The sequence below is a fragment of the Salarias fasciatus genome (assembly GCF_902148845.1).
Source record: "Salarias fasciatus chromosome 23 unlocalized genomic scaffold, fSalaFa1.1 super_scaffold_20, whole genome shotgun sequence".
NCBI lineage: Eukaryota > Metazoa > Chordata > Actinopteri > Blenniiformes > Blenniidae > Salarias > Salarias fasciatus.
Window position 1 is genome coordinate 13,837,328 of NW_021941230.1, and position 17,222 is coordinate 13,854,549.

General features: G+C 52.7%; 1 pseudogene; it reads left to right on the plus strand.

Annotated features, from left to right (window-relative positions):
* The window catches only part of LOC115383649 (uncharacterized), a 105,691-nt pseudogene that overhangs the window by 69,840 nt on the left and 18,629 nt on the right, over positions 1-17,222 (plus strand).

The window sequence follows — 17,222 nt, forward strand, 5'->3', positions numbered from 1 at the left end:
AGTGTAATAGCGTGTCTGATGCGGGGCGAGCTGCGCGCCGCCTCCTGTCGGGCTAATTGCCGGGGTCAGGTCTGTGACATGGGCGCGCGGGCCGCCTCAGATCTCGCCGTTGCACATAGAGCCTCATTAGAGAGCGGCGAACCGAGCACGGGCGCTCTCCCGCCTCCCACGGTAACGAGAGCGACGGCGGCCGTGGTAATTACACGCCGTCCACTTTCTCTCCGGCTGCGGAGAATTCCTGCTGCTTTCGTCCCGCCGTCGTTCTTGTGATTTCCATAACGGGCGCTCGTCATCGTTGATCATGGAAATTTGGGCAAATTGAAAGAGAGGAACGGGAGCAGAGGTCGTCGGCACGTCAGGAGGAAAGGAAAAAAAACGCTCTGACAGAATGTAAAATACAGTCAAATAGCCCAGAAAACACAATCGTGTCTGACCTTTTAACCATGCAAAAATTCTTTGCTTCCTGCTTTTTGTTTTTCATGCATTTGGGTCAAAGACCATTAAAATTCACTTTTCGAAAAGACAATTTGAAAACAGACTATTTGGGGACATTTTCCAGCAGAAGCAGTGTTTCAGTCAGACGGAGTGAAATCTGGCTGCAGCCAGTTGAGGCATCGAAAAGCCTTCATGTGCCTTCAGTGTGTCCTCGTTCCCATCAAAACATCCCATCATATCCGACACGAGGCGAAATAACCCGGCGGATATGATTGCACTTGTTTTCCAGAGTTTCCCCGATGCGGAGTTCAGGTAAAACTCTCAGTATTTCCACAAAAAAATTCTTCGTTTCTTTGCTGTTTTTGTCGTGTTTCCGGTGACATTCAGTCCTGAAAATTCCACAAATACACTTGTTAAAATGTTGAGTTGGAGCAGGATCCTGAACGATTCTTTAAATCAGTGGAAAACAGAATAAAAACATCCGTCTGATTCCTCACGATGTGTATTTCCGTCTCGGCTGCTTGTCTCTGAGACATTTGTTGACGTACAGTCGCGAAGCGTCTGCGTTTGTGCCGTTTTGTCATCTCCGCGCCGCTTCACGCGAAATGACTCATCGGCTGGCGGCGGGCCGGCGTCCCGGGCCCCGCTGGGGTGACGCGGGCAATGATGACCACCGCCACACTAATATGGCTCCTGGTAGCTCGCACGGCAGCGGGGAGTGTATTAAGTGGGACACTAAAGCCTGCCTGAGTCGCCCGGCCCCCGACTTCCCCTAATGAGAGTTTGATGGAGTGGTTGGTTGTGTCGCCGGGTAATGCTAAGCTAATGAGACGTCCCACTCCGCCCACACTGCCAGCTCGTCCCCACAGAGCTCCCGTGTGTGTTTCCTGCTTGATGTATATTGCTGTATGAGAACCGTGTGTGTGTGAGGATCTCTTCCTCGATTGGCGTGAACGTGACGGATTTCCATCCAGCTGCACTCGACAGGAAATTAACTGTCAGATTCCAGAAGAAAATAAATAAATAAATAAAGAAGGGGGGGGGGGGAATGGTGTCCTGAGAAGAGACGGAGTTAATAAACAGAGGAGAGAAGATACGCAGTGCGACATCTTTAACAAACACTGGCTCCCAGCGGCGTACGGCGGTGGAACCAGAGCAGGAAGCAGGAGAGCAGGCGGGGTGGGGGGGGGGGGGGGGCAACCGGCTCTCTCATGGCAGGTACATGTCTCTAATTGGGAGTCCCGTCTCCTCTCCGTGCCCCCCCCACACCCCCCTTTTCTTCATCTCCTCTCAAGACAATGCAGAGAGAACAAGAGGCTTTTCCTAATTAATGCAGATATAATGATCGGTCCAACTGTGGACCTCTGCCCCCTCAGAATGTTGATTAAGGGGCTCTGTGTGTGTGTGTGTGTGTGTGTGTGTGTGTGCGTGTGGGATGAGCCGAGCAGCAGCCACATAAACCTCAGGTTTTAATCTAATCATATATTTATCATAATCGTCTGTCTGCAGATGCAGGGAAGATGAATCGTGCTGATGTTTCCTTCCCCTCATTGCAGATTCCTATACGCTTGTCAGAGAGCTAATTGGTAGTCTGCTTTTCGCTCTGCTGTAATGTGGGAGTGTTTAGAGAATCCAAAACAGATCCAAGAAAGGGAAAAAAATAAATAAAAAGAAGAAGAAGCTGCTGCAGCAGCGCCCACACTGTTTCTGTGGAGGAAGTGAGGTGGAAAAACATTACAGCGGCTCAGGAAATAAAACAAGGGCCGGGCTTAAACTTCCCAAAAACGGCTCGGAGATCAGGGAGATGCCAGCTCCGCATCCAGCGTGAAGACTCAGATCGTCCTGGACGATCTCTGCTCCGAGTTTACGTTCTTCCCTTGGAGCGCGAGCGGCGCGAGCGCCTGACACCGCCGCTGGCGGCAGCAGGTAGAGGCGAGGCGAAAAAAAAAGCAGCACTAATTGCTTTGGAGGAACGCTGCCAGGCCGCCGCCGCGTCCCTGTCCAGGTTTCCACTTGGCCCGGCCAGCGGGTTTACCATCAGGCCACGTATCCACCTTTAGCAGTAATGAGAATTGCCTCGCTGTTAATGAGATAAACACAGACATTAGATTGGCTCAGCAGGAGCAGCGGGGAGAGAGGGAGGGATGGAGAGGCCGACGCGAAGCAGAGATGGAGCAATATGAATATTTACAGCTAAAGACCTCGGCTAATTCCTGAAAATGTGCTCGGCGGCTTCATTATAGCTGGAGTCGAGGTGACGAGTGTGTGTTTTTTTTTTCTTCTTCTTCTTCTTCTTCCTGCAAACCGAGGGGCGACGCTCCTCTGAATGATAAGACGACGGTCGTAATGGCCAAAGTTGATCAGAACAGCTTAACACAGCTGCGGCGCAACAGCTACTTTATTGGACACAATGCTGAAATATTCATGCTCCATATGCCGTGTGACAGCTATAGCCCTTTTTCATGTGCCCACACACACACACACACACACACACACACACACACACACACACACGCGGTGCGGATCGTCAGCGCCTGCTGTGACATTATAACCATATCTGTCATTAAGCAGTCTTTTTCCAGGCAGAGCCGCTAATGAACGCGCGCAGTGGGTGAGCGTGCACCAGCGTGTCAACATTTGGAGAGTGTGTGTGTGTGTGTGTGTGTGTGTGTGGTGTGTGTGCAGTGTTGTGGCAGTCCGAGTGTCTCTTTCATCCGCTCCTGTCAGCTCCGGCGTCTGATCGACGCGTTTCATCACGAAGAGACTCTCGTCTAAACTTCACCTTTGAAATAACTCGCGGGCCAGCCCGACGCCGCAGTGCTTCGCGCCGTAAACTCACCGAGAGGAAGACCCCGGTTCGAGACCGGGCGTGGACGTCCTCATGTCTCCCTGAGCGTTTCAGTCGATGGACGACAAGAACGTTGTTGTTGTTCTGCCGTTTCCATGGAAACTGACATTGTTTCAACAGCGTTGCCGTGGAACGGGAAACTTTCCCGACACTGAACGCGGGAAGGATTCATCCTTAATCCAAACGGAGCGTGAACCGCTGAAACCCCGATACAGCCCCAACTGTATTCACAACCCATGACGAAACCAAATTTCAATTACACTTTTGAAGAAATACAAGACACACACACACGCACACACACACACGTGCGCGCACCACTTATCACTCTATTTGCATTTTAATAGTGAAGATTACCTGCTGTTACTCTGTGTTCTTTATGCAGATTTCCAGTTCCTCTCTGTGACTCATTAAGCCGTTTCACTGCCGAGCACGAGGATGAAAACTCCCGCGTTATCGTAAAGGATTTTGTCTTAATTACATTTTTTTTTTTTTTTTTTCCCTTCTGTGTCTGATTCCAAAATATTCAACAACTCGAAGGCAAGTCAAATCAGCAAACAGATTTTCGGTTAATTTGACTTATCTGGTGTGGGAGAAAAAAAACTAAATTTTCGGCAATATTTCAGCAAATCTGCAACGCGCTCTGATTGCATGTTTGCTCGGCGAGGTTGAGAGCAGCTGGGAGTGTCTGAGGGAGGTTTCGATCGGACCGCGGCCCGGCGTTCGGGTCCGCCGGGGGGGGGGAAAGCTCTGATTCGTCCCCTCTGTGTCGTCCAGGTTTGGCAGGAAGAAAGAAGACAAGAGCAAGACGGCGCCAAAAACGTCCAAGAGCAAACTGGAGGCTCTGAGCGAGGAGGAGCTGGAGCGGCTCCCGGGCCGCCTGGACGGGTGAGCCGGGCGAAACACACACACCTCGCACACACACTCTCCACACACACACAACACAGCTGTTAAAAACTACGATCTCTCCTCAGTTACGACCCGCGCTACGCGCACGCGCAGTCCGGGCACGCCACGCCCGACATGGAGGACGACGACAGCGACCCCCAACTACGCCCGCATCAACAACTTCCGCGCGCCGCCGTCGCCCCAGTCGTACCTCGCCCGCACGCCGTCCCCGGCCAACCCGCCACCCGCCGTCCCCGACGAGCTGGACGGGCTCTACGCCAAGGTCAACAAGCCCCGCCCGCGCCCCAGACGCAGGCCGACAGGTGAGAGGCCGGCGTGGGAGCCGGACCGGCGCCATTAGCATTCAGCTGCCGCCGCCGTCTTGATTTCAGCTCACGGCTACTTCTGTGCGTTTCTCTGTTTTTCCAGTGTGTGTGTGTGTGTGGAACATTTGCATGTGTAGATACACGAAGCCAACTGTGTGTGTGTGTGTGTGTTGTGTGTGTGTGTGTACACACACACACACAAGGTCAGCGACCGTGACCCGCCTGGCATGAGTGAGAGAGTGTTTCCTCATATCTGCATTCATGCTCTGCCAAACAGGATGATGCATTAAACATGGCCGCTCGCTCACGCCGCGGTTCCGCCCTCGCGCCGCATGCGCACGCACGCACACACACACACGCGCGCGCGCGCGCGCGCCAGCGGCATGCATGATTCATGCCGCTCTCGTCCTCTCCGTTGTTTCAGCGTGCGCGCAGCGTTCGGGTCGGGACTGCTCCTGTCGTCCGCCGGTTAATCGATCACGTTAAACGGTTATTCCAGCCGGTCGCCGGCGCGCAGCCTCGCGAGACAGAGGCTGTGAGGGCCGTTTGAGAGCCGACAGGAGGAACTCTGAAGAGGCTCACATGCAAATGTATCGCTTCCCAAATGGAATAATGCCCGGCCGCATTAAAACTTCCCTCAACTTAAACTCTCAGACAGAAAACCCGCGATTGACTTGCAAATGAAAGCCTGAGCCGCAGACGGCCGGTCTGATCCGGAAGACGAGAGGATCCAGAGAAGAAGGAAGGGGAGGCTGGACGAGGAGAGCGGGCAGATGGAGACGGAGGCAAGCGACAGACGGCGGGAGGAGAGACGAGAGGAAGCGGCGAGAAGAGAGCGGGAAGCGGAGCCGCAGCCGGCGCGGAGGGAAGAAGAAGAGAAGAAGAAGAAGAAGTGACAGAGGAGAGGATGCAGACAAAAGAGGAGGAGGAGGGATAATTAGCCACAGTCGAGCAGGCTGACAGATCTGTAGACCACTTTAGCTCTCATCCACTGGCGCTGGCTACTTCATTACCGGGAGCTTTTCTGCCTCACACACTGCTGCTGCCGCCGCCGCAGCATTAAACCGTCCCCACACACCACACACACACACACACACACACACACACACAGCATTTAGCATTAGCATGAGGAGTGGAGACAAAAAAAGACGAATATCTCATAAAGTTGTTGAGGATCTGCACATGTTTCATAATCATATAATCCATCGTTATTGGTTTACCAGACCGTGGTTGGGATTTCACTCTTCATTTTTTTGTTTTGTTTTGGAAAACATGCTAAATTAAATGTTTCTAATCAAATTAGATCGATGCAGCGTAGCTCCTCCTCCAGCAGCCTGACCGTGTTGCTGTTCCACGAATTGACATATACGTTCGAATACAACTGGAGGATATTTACAGAAGAGAAAAGAAAAGAACAAAAACAGACATTAACGAAGAGTTGCAGTTAGTAAACACAGGCACCAATATCAAGAGCTTCCAGTTTTTCTCAATAAGCTACCACAAGAGCACAAGTCTTATGGGTAATCCCTCAGCATCTCAAGGTGTTTTCTGATGGATTCCGCCCCCAGGTCTCCTCCTCATTGAAATCTCGTGTTATGAAGAGAAAACACCCCAAAAATGAAGAGAGAATTGATCCGCTGGTCGTGTTCCTCCACACTGCCGCCGCCGCCGCCAGCCCGCCACGTTCACCCCCAACGTTTTAAAAACGGCAGCTTGTCGGATGGGATCAGACCAGACCAGCTCCACGATCGCCAACTACAAAAGACGACAGTCGATAACAACACAAGAGCAAACAAGGTGGAGGAGCGACGCGGGGGTCTGAACAGGGGATTTAGGAGCGGGCAGTGCGGCGGGCAGCCCGGCGCAGCGGCTGCAGAACGTTCTGAACAGCCTCGAATTCACCAGAACAGCGGCGGCGTGCGGGGCTCATCAGGTTTTTAACAAAATTCACAGCTGATTCCAGGGTCGGGCGTATTAGGCAGGACTTTTTTTTTTTTTTTCCTTCCTTTTTCTTCTCTCTGACCCCGTTGACACGATTCACACCCTCCACGCTGGCGGGCTTCTCCTCTGCTCTGCGCCTCACTCCGCCACCTGTGGCTTGGACGAGGACGCTCATTCACAAAGTCTGTGCATCTGTTTAAACACATGCGGCTCGCCACGAGGTCGGAACCTCCTCGCCTCCCATTCACACACACACACGCACGCGCACACACACACACACACACACGGGCAGGAATAGACACACGGTGCCACCCACATGTAATATTTCTGCGAGGAAGCCCGGCGTAACCTAGCAACTATTCTCTGTGTGGTCCGCCGAGATTTACGGGAGAGCTGAGGGGGAAAGTAAAGAGGCGTCCGCCTTCCTGATGGTTCTGCGAGGAGCGCCGGGTCTGTTTCTGCAGCCGCTTCGTTTTTAATGACGAAAAAAAAAAAAAAGGCGGTGTGAAATCCTTTAGCTAATATAGACTCCTGCGTGTTGTTTTTAAGGGTGACGGTGTGTATTTGCATAACGCCCCCCCCCTCGGCTTCCTGTCAAGGCCCTCAACTCTGGACTTCCAGCACTGTCGGCCTAATTTACTGTCGGACATTTTCATTAGGCCTCGGATGGCAGGTGTGCGGCGTGATGAGCGTCACATTCGATTAGAGGCGCGCCGGAGGCTGACCTGTGGAGAAAAAAGGTTAGCTATGCTTGTCAAATTTTATTAGCGGGGAGGCGGGCTTTGTAGCCGGAGCAAGAAACAAGAGAGACCAGATGAAAAGGAGGGGAGGGCCGGAGGAGCACGACTGTGAAACTGAGGGGGAAAAAAAAGGAAGAAAAGGGCGAGGAAGAAGCGGCACATCTGTGAGCGCCTTTCCCGGGTTCGAACCGTGGCACCAGGATTACATGCTCTAAGTCTGCCTGACACCTGACAGGGTCCGGCGCTTTAATGGCTCCGGACAGGCCTGACTAATTGTTGAAATACTTTCCAAAAGATGCAACACGGTATTTTCGGTTGAGGATTTATTGGGTGTCGGTGGTTCAGTGGAAAGACGCTCCCCGTATCGCGCAGAGAAAACACATCATCCTGTTTTCTGCCCGGGATTTCACAGTCAGGCAGCTGGAGCCCGAGGAGAAAACAACACATCATTAGCCTCGACTCCATATTAAGCTGTTTTTTGGGTTTTTTTTGTCCTGGGCGCCTTGAAAGCGCCTTTCCTCGCTGCTCGGTCGGAGCAATTAGAACGCTTCTTCTCGCAGCTCTTCTTCTGTCCACAGCGTCTGCAGGCTGCCCAGAACAGACGTGCTGAGTCATGGGCCGCCGTGCGGCTCGGGGCTCGTCAGGTCGAGTTCAGCTCGGGGATTGACAGCTGCTCAGACGTAGGCGGCGGCGGCGGCGGCGGCGGCGGCGGCCGCAGCTCGGATCGGGGGATTTCTGAAGTGTGGAGGAGGGATTTCTCTGGGTTTGATGGAATCTGAAGCCTTTGGTTCTGAAAGGTCAGAAAATCACCTGCTTTAGGTTGAACTTCGGTTTGATGGAGACTCAGAAGTTAATGAAGTCGTCTAATAACTTCACATTCAACACATAGCTGATGGTTTAGTTTCTGTTTTATCAAAATGTCCCGAAGCAAAACAACTTCTATGATTTTGATGAATTTGTAATGCTTGAAAACTTTCATTTTCTGAGTAGCAGAACAAATATTCATTCAGATTTATTGTTTTATAATCTTCTACTTCTTCTCTTGTTGATATCAGTGCTACATTAACTCCTGACACCACCTTGTGGCGTAAAATAGAATTGCAAACAACGATTGGCTGCAAATGACGCAAAGTCTTGGTTTTGTCGTGTTTTGGGGCCTTGATGTTATATTCAGTCCAGGACTGAGGGATCCTGCTGACCTGCTGCAGGATCAACCTCTTTCTTCCTTTTGTTTTTTTGGTGGGGGGGTCAGCAGTAGAAAGCTCCCTGTTTTTCAGTTTGCGATTTGTCTGCACGGGGAAACCAAACATTGACCGTGCACTTTGATGTGTGCTTACCTCCAGCGTGCAAGCAGCAAAAGGAAAAGCTGCCTGAGCGAGCGCCTCCCCCCAGCGTGTTGTGTTTAAATCAGCCGGCCGCAGCAAGACGAGGTGGCCGGAGCCGGCGGCGGCGGCGCACACCTCCTAATTAGTCTGCCCTCACACCGCGGGATGCTTTCCTCACACACTCTCTCTCCCACGCAGTTCTGTTCTGTTCTCCGGCTCCTTCTTTCACTCTTCTCCAAGTTTCCAGTCTTCTCCCGTTTTGTTGCCGTTTGCTTTCTGCTCTCATTCTGTCTCCCGACGCGTCTTTCATTTTCCCTCGTCTTCTCCCTCCATCTGCCTCCTCCTCCTCCTCCTCCGGTCTTCCCTCACTTCACTGTCAGATCAACCTGCGTCGTCTCACGCTCTCAGATCTGATTGAAATGGGGTTTTTCAATGAGAAACGTCTGTTTTCTGTATTTCTTTGGAGACAAAAACACAAAAACGATGCGTTTTCACGTCTCATCCGGCGTCGGCTGGCGTCTTCAGCCATTAATATGATAATATTTGGCGTCGTCAGTGATGGAGGCCGCGGCATAATGAGATAATTACAGTGTTGTTTCATTTGGAGAGCGACACGCACGCTCAATCAAAGTGGCAGGCCTAATTACGGGCCCTGGGATTGGCTAATGGGATCGCTCCAAGACGGGTGGCAGGAAAACGAAACCCTGCAACTTCTTCTGCTGCTCGTCTTCTCCGAGGGCCTGTCTGCTTGTTTGGAGGAGTGGGGGGTGGGGGGGTGGGCGGTAGAGGGTTAGCAATAAAAAGCAAGTGGATAAATAAATAATACAAGAGATTAAGTGTGAATATCTTAATAGGGAAGTTGTCCGCGGGACGCGGCGCTCGTGCGGGGAAACGGAGATTAGTATTGATTAGCTGCGCCTTGAAACCAGCCGTTAAACCGGAGTGAAGGAGCAACAATCAGCGCCACGCCGGGCCTCACGCTGCCGCGCAGATCCGTCTTCATAAAGCAGACACGTCTCACGGCGACGCCGCCGCTTCTCGGGTGTCGGCCGAGACTCGGCCAGCGGAAACTGTTGGATCTCCTGGAGGAATGTTCCGCTCTGTGCGTCTCTACATAAACCTGCAGATCGTAAAGCGTTTTAATGAAATTTCAGCTTTTTTCTTGTTGGTACACAGTGTTTTTCAGCCTCTGCGCGGGGTCGCCTCAGCTCCGCGTCCGGCCGGCACCTGGCTGCAGGTCGCGGCGTGAGGACGGTTCCCCCGATTGGGTCCTCTGTGGACGAAGCGTCATATCAGTGTCGGTATTAGATAGCAGCTTCCTCTGCAGACACAGATAAACAGCAGCACTGTGTCTTCAGCACTCTGAAGGATTGTGCTCGCTCAGGCGTGAGCTGTTTGCCCTGTTTTGCCGTGTGTGTGTGTGTTTGTGTTTGTGTGTGTGTGTGTGTGGTTCCCTGTTTGTGTGTCGCTTATCTAACAGGAAGGTCCAGTGAGCATGATGATGCTTCTCTTTACGTTCCGTCCCCATTCTGTCCTCTCTCTTATCTCTTCTTCTCTCTCTCACCTCTGTTTTTTTTTTTTTTTTTTTTTTCATTTTCACCTTGCGGTTACTTTGTGCGGAGGTCGAGCGCGGCGCCGCCGCCCTCGGGGTGTCGGTGCGTCCGTCCAGACGCGATGAAGAGCCCCAGAAGAAAAGACGCGTCCGTCAAGCGTCGGGCTTTTTTCCTCCCTCCGCCTCGTCGGCCGGGGAGAGTTCAGTGGAAGGCGCTGATGCCTTCTCACAGGCGGCGCTTTGTGGATATTATCTGTCTGCCTGTCAGGGCGCCGCCGCCGCCGCCGTCAAGGTGTCAGGGGTTGTCATCGCCGAGCCAAAGAGCGGCGGCGGATTGAACAAAAGTTCACAGTCAAAGCGCCGTGTTCCACCTGCCTGCTGTGTCACTCCTCCTCCTCTTCAGTTCGTCTGAGTCTCGTCTCTGCGTCTCCGTCTCTGTCCTGACGAAGCGTCCTCTCTCTCTCTCTCTCTCTCTCTCTCTCTCTCTCTCTCTCTCTCTCTGTCTCCCCGCAGTGACCAGCGGGTCCAGGCGCCGCGGCGGGAGCAGCAGCAGCAGCAGCAGGCCCGGGCGGCGCCGGGCTACGACGAGCTGGACGCGGCACGCCGCCGCTTCCTGGAGCACGACCCCCACCGGGTGAGTGTGCACGCCGTCCTCCACACACACACACACACACACACGTCCCAGACAATCTGAAAAGACCAAAGACGCACGGGCGGCCTGTGGGAGCCGGAGCAGACGGCGGCTTAAAGGACCGAAATGTCAGAGCGAAGCGTCTCGTGTGCCGCTCTCCTCTCCTCTCCTCTCTCGCTTGTACGTTTCCGCCGCTATTTTCGGCTCTCTTGTTAACATTTCCAGGCGCTGGGAGCCGTCGAGGTGGTGCCTGCTCTCCTACTCATTTAGTTTATGGAGAGATCTATTAGACCGGTGACATTTCCATCCACCCACCCTTTCCTCCAGCGCTGCGCCGCCGCTTTATCTCGTTCCTTCCATCCTTCGCTCCTGTGTCTTCGCCTCCTCTCTGGTTTCGGCTCCAGCAGAAGCAGAAGCAGCCCGGCCGGGCCGCCGCCGCCGCCGCCGCCGAACGCCTCTGAACCCGCATCGATCCGGCCCGAGGAATCATTTCATTTGCCTTCCCGAACTCTCCGCGGCGATCGATCGCCATTCATCACCCGCTTTAACGGCGGATCTTCTCTAATGGCGAGCTCAAAGATGCAGAAAATCACACTTTGATCCAAATCAAAACAGCCGAGTCTCCGCGCAGATATTTGCCGAGGCATTTCCTCCCAGCCAGATTTATTTTTCATCAACTGCGCAAAGACAGAAGCAGAGGCTTCTGGGAAAGCCGCTCCCCGCTCGGCAGGTGTTTCACCTGCCTCTCCGCTTGCGCTCGCTTCCCTCGCTTATGGCGCCGCGTGTTCATTGAGCAGCGAAGCTCCGCGAACCAGTCTTCATTAGCCGCTCGCCGACACGCGCCGCGGCCGCCGTGTTCGAGGCCCCAGACGGGCTTTGCCACTCATCGCACGTCCCCGCGCGGCGCCCGTCTGCGCCCGGGCTTCGCCGCCGCTCGGTCGGTAACCGAGAGTCTGATGCAATTAAAGCGCAGCGAGCGCCGGGCGCCGCCTCTGATCGCATCGCGAGTCTCCGTCCAAAAAAACAGACGGCCGCAGCGCGCGGTGAAACCCAGCGTGGGTTCCTCCCCCGAGGAGCCCGATAATGAAACACTCCGCTCACGACGGCGCACTAACACACACACACACACACACACACTGTGCAAGAAGAAACACGGAGACAGTGAAACATGGGGAAGTTGGACAGAGTTTATAAAAAGAGAAGAAGGCGATAATAGATGGTGTTGTTAACATATAGCAAGAGTGTGAATCTCCACACATTTCAACTTCAACGTGGAGAAAAGACACCAACCGAGACGTGATCTGTCGGGGGGGAAAACTCTCACCGTCGAGTTCGCCTGGTTTTCTGGTGAACTCAGACTTGGCTGATCACGGGTGAGCTGATCCTGGATCTGCGGCGTCTCTACGAGACCAAAATGACGGCGTTCAGCCTTTAAATGACGTTTTAATGGTGACCGTGTGTTGTATGAAGCCAATGAGATTGAATTCATCCGTCGTCTCTCTCGGCGTCGTATTCGAGCACTTGAACGCAGCGCCGGCGCGCTCGCTCGCTCGCTCACCTCGTCCTTGTTTGATCAGCCTTTTCGCCGCCGCGCCGCGCTGCTCTTTTACTCTCGCTCTTTTCAGTCGCCTGGGATGTTTAAAAAAGCTCTCGCTTCTTTTCTTCCTGCGCTCTCCACACAAGGCCACGGGCTCCATTCTCCTCCCGCCAGCGGCTTTGAAAGAGACGATGAGTGTGTCTGCGGCGGCTCTCCTGAGCAGAGAGGGATCGTGGGTAACGCGCTAACCTGAGCCGACGTAAACAGAAGCAGGGATGAAAGGCTGGCTGCGATACTTCACGTCTCTATTTACTCCCCCAGCGGTCGTCTGGAGGTGCCGGTCTCCGCCGGGGTGTGGGAGTCTCGGTCCTCGGCGGTCTCCCCGTCTCTAATTTGCCCCGTCCTCCATGTTCCTGCCACTGGATAGGTCACACTTGTAATTATGCCAATCACACTGTCCCGCTCGCTTTCTTTATATGCTAATGACAGGCCGGCCGGGACGTCTCGACGGCCAATTAAGCCGCAGAAGTTTCTGTTTCGAGACTTCTTTTGTTCTCCGGGACGAGCGGGGAAGGTCTCCTGACAGGAGACGCCGGTGCGAGTCCAGCTCGTCCTGAAGGGGGACGTCGTCCCGGTCCGACGGCCTTTCGGGAGCCGACGGCCTCGTCACCGTGTTCAGTCTCAACGATTCAAGTGAGGATTAGACGGAAACTTCTGGCGGCTTTGTTCGTTACCCAGCATCCTCAGCGGCGTTTTCATGACTGTCATCTGAGCGTAACCGCCAGCTGACCACAGCCGCGACGCCGCCGCGCCTCCAGAAGCTCCGCACACACTCCGTCCTCCCCGGTGGTCCGCCCTGCACGCGCACGCCGCGTTTTTTTATCATGTAAATCAGGCTTCAGGTCAGACCGGGTGTGTGTGACACAGCCGGCCACAATGAGCCAGACACACACGGCTACACCGTATAGGACCAACACACACACACACACACACGCACACACACAAGTAAACTCATGCATCTTATCTTCAACTCATTACCCTGTGAATCGTAAACAACATTTGCAGCACATGTGACACCTTAATGAACACAGGAGTCAGAGGAACACACACACACACACACACACGCGCGCACACACATTATGAAACGCACTCTCACAAGTCCAGATACGACTTGTCATCCGTTGCGCAGCTGTTTTTTGTACTTCTCTCTAATGTCGTGTGTGTGGACATCCATCACCTTGATGATATTTTAATGTCACATCCTCGGGCTGTCTCAATCCTCCCCATAACCCCCCCCCCCCCCCCCCCCCCCCCACACACTTCTCTCTCTCTCTCTCCACACGTCGGCCATCACTTCATAAATAAACCCCCACATCATTAAGTAAACACACACCGGCCTGTCACGGTGATAGATGGCTTCTGCACACACACACACACACACACTCACACTGGTTGGTGATCTGTGTGTGGCGCTCGGTGCCCACCGGCTGCAGCCCCCGCCGGTCCTCTGCACCCACTGTCTCATGAATACACACTCATTGCGAGCGAAGTTGCGAAGCCCAGACGGTAACGGTTTCCCAACACGTGACGATCGCACACTCCTGAGTGTGTGTGCGGGCCTCTCCGGCTCACACACTGCACTGACGGGACGGACCGGGACGAGTCAGCCTGTGTCTCCAGCCAGCTCTGTGTTCATGTCGTTCATCAAATTATTACCTGCAAATGGATCTTTTGAAGAAAAGAAAACCCTCCCGCCAAAATAAAGCGCGATATTTAGCCTCCTCCGGTACGTGAACCACTCCCAGCGCCGCTGCCTGCATACGCTTTGGCCTGCAGCCAGTCGGAACATTTCATTTGGGATCCAGCAGTAAACGTGGCGGCGGTGTCATCGGCTGATGGCGGCGCTGGCTCACGGCCAAACAGCAGCATGAGCCTCGCTCCGAGTCGGCTCCAAAAGCTCTTCCACAGTTTGAGTTGACCGTGTCGCCTCACGAGATTAGCTTGTGTTGAAACCCGGTGAGTCTTTGGAACTGCTCACGACACCACCTGGTGGCGAAAGACGGTTTCACAGACAGGAGCTGCAAATCGATCTGCTTTCATGCTTCGTACTCATCTTTTATAAAAATGATGTTGTTGCATTCCTACTAGTAGGCTCTGGACGAGTCTTCTCACATTATTAGCTAGCTCTAATGCTAAAAACAATCTTCCGGACTGGGTTGTTCCTCGGCTCGCCGGCCGCAGCCTGCAGGATATTGTGCCTCTGCCCTCCCGCCGGCTCGCCTGTCAGTCAGACACATTCATGAGCACGCCCCCTCGCAGCGCCCTCCCTTTCAAGCCTATTAAAAATACATCCAAGAAAATCACCTGCGTGTCACTTCTGAGTGATTTTAGTTTGATTTAACAGGAGAGAGAAAGAGAATGAAGCCAGAAATTCCCTCCAACAGCAGGCTTCGGCTTCCACTACACTTCTTTTTCTTTGTTTCCATTCCAGGTGTTCTGTTCCGAGTATGTTTATCAAATGAAATTTTAAAAATGCAGAGATAGTTTGGGAGTTTTAATTTCTTACCCGAGTCTTTTTCGCACCTTTTCCCTAAAAACACATACACATACACACCACGCGTCGCTGTTGGAGCGTCTGTGTGGGACGGAACGAACTTTAAAACACATCGTCGACTTGCTGACTTTCCACAGAGAAACTCTTTTTTTTTTTTTTTCTGTCCGTATGTTTCCATAAATACCAGTGAAACATGAAGACGCCAAAATAGAACCATAATATGCACAGCGCACACTCCCTTCAAACACATTTTATGACTAAGCTTTACGAGGTAACACGCCACTAACACATTAAAAACACACACAAAGGGCTGCAGACGTGGGTTTTGTCCGACTGGAGCCGTTTCCAGAGCTCCCGTCTCGGCAGGAGGCTCCAGTCGAATCCACGTCGCCGCTTCACACATCCAAACCCTTTTTTCAGGAAAATCCCCAAATTCTGTAATTACAAGAAACGCCGTCTCCGGATCCTGTTTCTTCTCAACCCCCTCTGAGCTCAGGCTTGTTCCCCTTTTAATGCATAAAACACACACACACACACACACACACACACACTGGCCTCATGCAGCAGTGGTGCTGATTACAGGCCGCCCGTCGGTCCCGGGTCTGAGAACCGGGGCTGAGCTTCGCTCCGGCCTGTAAAATTACACGCTCTCCACCGCAAGGGAGTGTTTGGATCAGGCACCTCAGAATAACCCCGAGCGAGCCGCCGCGGGCCGCCGCCGGAGAGCGGGCAGCGGCGGGGAAATGACAGAGGAGGAGAACGGCGGGAGGGGAGTCGGGCCTCCGTTCTAATGGAAGGGTCGAGGTGATAATTATAAAGCGAGAGTCCCGATGCAGAGATTGTCCGTATTTACAACCCATTTAGGCCAGGATTCAGTCCTGTGAGATGTTTTTTTTTTTTCATTCTGGTCCAGTGAGGTGAGATAATTCCATATTTCTTCATGCAAATGTGATGATTGCTTCTCGCGCTCACGCCTCGAAATGTTCTGGAACGAACCACATTAGCGGGGAAGGCTGGAGTGTGAATGTCCTGGAGGACGCATCGATTCCCTGTTGAAGCAACTGGAATTACCTTCTTGCTTGTTTGTCTATTGATATTTTTTTCTTTTTTCGTCTTCAGGTCAGAAATAATTCCTACCAAATGAGTGAATACTGAAGCTGCTGAGGGACAGCGGGAGCCGTAATGACTCTGTTTCCGTTCAGGTGCAGGAAAACGGAAAGATGCAGCAGTTCACAGCTGTTCTGAGTCTTTCTCTTCGTCTTCTTTGATATGATTTTGATTTGAGATGTTGACTGGACCAGGCAGGTTAGGCCTGTGGACCAAAACCGAACCGCAAGTGTCATGTTTTTTACAGCAATGCATGCTAAAGGCTGCAAAATGCAGCGGCTATGCATGTTTTTCGTGTTTTATTGGGCGTTTCACTGTTTTTTATCACTTAAACTGGCCTCACGTTGAGTTTGCAGTCATTTTTTGGACTTTATTTAAAACATAATCTGCATCACAGCGAAGAAAAATGGAAATAAACTGTATTTAACGGTTATTTTGGTGTATTTCAGCGGTGAAGCGGTTTCCGCCGTTTTGCTCGTACAGTGTTTTGCAGATTGCAGGTTGTGTGTGTCGCCGTCATTTGGTGGTGGATCTGTTTTCGTTTTGACGGATCATTTCATTCACCTGAGCTGCTGCTGCTGCTGCTGTTCTTCCTCCTCTTCCTCTTCCTCCGCCCTCCTGGAACTCGTGCACGGCTGAACTCCTGCTCGTCCTCCTGGGAGACCCAGACAAGAGCGAACATCTCTTCTCGGCATTATGTTTCCACCGACTGCTATCAAGAGTTTTTCACGCGCACGTTCCACACCTTTCTCTCTCTCTCGTTTCTCTCTGCAAAGTCACGATGAGCGATTCCGTCCACGGACTCCTCCTCTCTGTCCTTGTCTCTCAGCTCATCCCCGAGGCTCTGCGTTCTCTGCCTCTCGCTTCGCTTTTGTTTTAAGTCGCTTCATTCCAATGCTGCGCGGCGAGCGGCGTTTTTTTTTTTTTCTTTTTCCTCACCCCCCCCCCCCTTCCTCCTCTCCCTCCTCTCCATCTGGGCCAACAAAGGCCTTCGGGGACTTATTTGGTGTCTGTCTTTATCCCCACAGCTTGTCTGTGGCCTCCGGGCAAACTGCAGAGTGTGATCTGTCTGCAGGTTGATAGAAATCTCCCGCTCTCCTCTTTACTTGTGCCTTCTTTCTCTTCAGAGCGCTTCGCCGCGCCCGTTTGGGTGGAAGAAGAGTTTGGACAGGGTCAGGCGTGTCTTCGTTTGGTTGTTTTCGGGTTACGGGAGTACGACGGTCCCAAAACAAACACAGGAAATATCCAATCTTTACATTTAATTAAGTCATTATATTCTAATTTCTGTGTCATTTGCATAAATTCAGCCGTTTTATTGGCCTTTACTCACCGGGGTTTGAT